The 3,747-nt window shown below is 38.8% G+C and overlaps 1 protein-coding gene across 2 annotated transcripts in view; it reads left to right on the top strand.

Moving 5' to 3' along the window:
* TFDP2 (transcription factor Dp-2 (E2F dimerization partner 2)) overlaps positions 1–3,747 on the top strand; it is a 100,156-nt gene that overhangs the window by 61,262 nt on the left and 35,147 nt on the right. The window lies entirely within an intron of this gene.

Here is a 3,747-nt window from a genome sequence, read left to right as displayed (position 1 = left end):
TACAATCCCAGAGGCGCATGGTTCAAATCCACCAGATGCTCTGCCGGGGAAGGAGGGACAATCTCCTCCTGTACCAGTCAGATCTGATTTGATGGTACACTCACACAAAAATAATAAAATTTAAAAAAATTTAGATGCATAAAAAGAGTCTCATATAAAAGAACTCCTTTCCTCTAATTGTACTACTTAGAGATGCTATGGGCAAAATCTTAAGTAGCCTAGGAAGGAGTAAAGAAGATGGAAGGAATGCACAGTTAATGTACCAAAACAAATTGGCCAACACTGGAATATTTTAGGAACTCCTATATAATCAAGGGCTCATTGTAATGAATAAAGAAACTCCAGATGCACTGAAGACATTGGCAAATAATAAGGCCCCCGGAATCAATGGGCTACCAGTTGACATGTTTCAGATAACGGTTGACGCCTTGGATGGGCTCTTCAGTCAGTGCGAGAAAGTTTGGAAGATAGTTGCCGGGCTGACTGCCTGAAAGGGGTCCATGTTTGTTCCCATTCCCAAGAAAGGTGAGCCAACAGAATGTAGAGATTTTCTAACGTTATCATCAAAATATTTCTGAAAAGCTTTCAGAAATGGCTGGAATAGCATATTGGCAGAGAACTGCCAGAACTTCAAGTTGAGTTTAGAAGACGCTGTAGCAGCAGAGATAGAATTTCTGATGTGAGGTGGATCCTGCCAGAAAGCAGAGAATACCAGAAGAATGTCTGTGCTTTATTGACTGTGCAAAGGCATTTGACTGTGTGCATCACAACAAATTATGGCTAACATTAAGAAGAATGGCAATCCCAGAGCACTTAATTATATGACACCTGTAACTACATTAAAAGGCTGTTGTTTCCAATCAACAAACAAATGGATAGAGAAGCTCTGATATATTCACCTACTGGAATACAATGCAGCATTGAAAAACAAGGAACTTATGAAATATGCAAAATGGATGACCCTGGAGGACATTATGCTGAGTGAATTATCTCAGTCACAAAAGGACAAATATTGTATAGGGCCACTGTTGTAAAATGGGACTGACATCGGAGTTGAGGGAAGACAGAAAAGGAGGGGAGGAATGATGCATATGGCATTGGAACAGATGAGGGAGAGAACTCTTTAAAAGGGATATATGATTGGGTATTCTTGTCATTACAGAAGTCCAGAGTGAAAGCTGCAGAGTGGAGTGGATATGAGGAGAGGGATTGCATAACAATGAAAGAGTTTTTCTTTTCAAAGAGAAGAATGAATTTGGGGGGGAAGGATGGGCAGGGAGAAAAGTGCAACAATGAATGACTGGAAACCCTAAGTCTCTGTAAACTTTCATTAAAATGAATTTTTTTTTTTAAAAAAAAAAGACTCTTGTCTGAGTAGAGCAAATAAACTGTGTGCTGAACAAACTATTCAAGAAGCTAGACTCTATGAAAAAGAATGTGGCATCAGGATCAGAGGAAATCTCATTAACAACTTGTAATACACAGATAATACAATCTTGCTGGGTGAAAGTGAGGAGGACTTGAAGTACTTATTGCAGAAGCACTATACAGCCTTCAATATGGATTACATCTCAACATTGAGAAAACAAATATTCTCACCACTGGACTGATAGACTGGCACGAATGGAGAAAAGATTAAAACTTTCAACAACTCCATTTTACTTAGATCCATGATCAACACACTTGGTATCAAGATTAGTAACAGTCAGGCGATCAGTATTTAGATATTTGGGAAAATCTGCAGTCAGGGACTTCTCCAAGTTACTGAAGAGCAGTCATGTCAGTTTGAAGACTAGGGTGTGTCTGATTTAGGCCATGGTCTTTTTAATCACTTCTTATGCATCTGAGAGCTGGAAAATGGATAGGGATAACAGAAGAATTGATGCCTGTGATCTGTGGTATTGGAGAAGAGTTCTGAATACCCCATGGACCGCCAAATGAACAGGCAGATATGGCTTAGAGAGTGTGTAGCCAGAGTCTCCTTGGAGGCAAAGATGATATTTTGGATATGTTGTTAGGAGAGGCTGTTCCTTGGAGAGAGACATAATACTTGGAAAGATTAATACTCAGCAAACGAGAAGAAGACCCTCAACCAGATGGATTGGCACAGTGACTGCTGCAGTGGACTCTAGTGTGTCAGAGATGATGAGGAAGGCACAGGATAGGACAGGGTTCAGATCTGGTGTTCATAGGGTCGCTATGAGTCGTGCTCAACTTGATGGCACCTAACAACCACCACCACAGACTTAAAAAGGCAGCAATCACTGTTAAAAGTTTCTGGAGTATTCCAGAATTTCTTTATGTATGTATAAGATAAAAAAATAGTAATAATTGGGAAAACATTTGTTTTAGACAGAAATGTAATCATGTTTGCATTGTTAATTTGTTTTCTTAGAAATAACATCTTCAAGGGTATTTTCTACATTTTTTTTTTTTCTTTTCAGCTTTTCTGTGCCTCTGCTTTATTCAGGACATTGTCTTCTAATTTCTGTTTCATTTCAGTAAATCTTTATTCAGATACATTTAAAGCATTGTATTTGCCATGTTCTTCATTTAAGTCGTGTTTTACAATTCTAAACGTCCCAATTCCCTTTCCCCTCCCCTGAAACACTCTGCTAAAGTTCATCTTTGAACATACATAGTGTAAAGTTTTTACGTGAGTGACTATAGATTTGACCCGTCTAAGTTTCTGTTTCTGTTGTCTGTTGCTTCCCTTGGATTTATGTCACATTACCTTAGTTGCTTTTCACCTCTAATTGTATTTGTAGAAGATAATTTAAGGCTTAGGGTGTGAAACCTTCTTTCACAAATACTTAATGTAGATGCACAAGGACATTAAATCAAAGACTGAATTGAAATCATATTCAGACTCTATAAAGTGTAGCAGCTTGAACCCCCAGTCCAGACTAGTATTTCGTGCACCATTATTGACTTTCTTATTAAGTTTTCTAATGGAAATGTAGACATTTCCATTTCATATTATTGGATTTTATGTGAATATTTACATATTAATATAAAAATGTATTTTCCTTATTTTTGTATAAAAGGCAGATAAGAGTGAAAACTGTCAAATTCTGACAGACCTTTGTTGCTTGCTGGCCCTGGATAAATTATTTAGCTTCTGAGTTTCAGCCTCCTTGTTGGTAAAGGGATTTAATAATACTGTCTACCTCTCCATAAGGTTGTTGTGAGGATTAAATGAGGTAGTACAAGTAAATCACCTGTTTTATCATTTTTGTTGTCAGGTGCCGTTGAGTAAACTATGACTTATAGTGACCCTATGAACAACAGATCTGAACCCCATCCTATCCTGTACCATCTTCACACTTCCTGACACATTAGAGCCCACTGTGGCAGTCACCATGTCAGTCCACTTGGTTGAAGGTCTTCCTGTCCTTCGCCGACCATCCACCCTTCCAAGCATCATGTCCCTTTCCCAGGAATAGCCTCTCCTAGCAAAATACCTGAAGTATGTGAGGTGAAGCCTCATCAACCTTGCTTACAAAGATCACTCTGGCTGTACCCTCTCCAAGACGTATTTATTTATTCTCTTGGCCGTCATGGGGTGTTACTGCTCTTCCCCAGGACCATAGGCTCAAAGGCATCAGTGCTTCTTCTGCCATTCCTATTCATCGTCCAGCTCTCAGATGCATAGCAAGTGATTTGGAACACTATGGCCTGAGTCAGATGCACTTTTTATCATTCACTTTAATAGAATGAAGTGGATTTTTCTCTGAATAGTTTATT

The sequence above is a fragment of the Elephantulus edwardii genome, unplaced genomic scaffold, assembly GCF_000299155.1.
Source record: "Elephantulus edwardii isolate Elephantulus edwardi_28Jun2011 unplaced genomic scaffold, EleEdw1.0 scaffold00158, whole genome shotgun sequence".
Taxonomy (NCBI): domain Eukaryota; kingdom Metazoa; phylum Chordata; class Mammalia; order Macroscelidea; family Macroscelididae; genus Elephantulus; species Elephantulus edwardii.
This window is presented reverse-complemented; position numbering and strand designations above follow the sequence as displayed.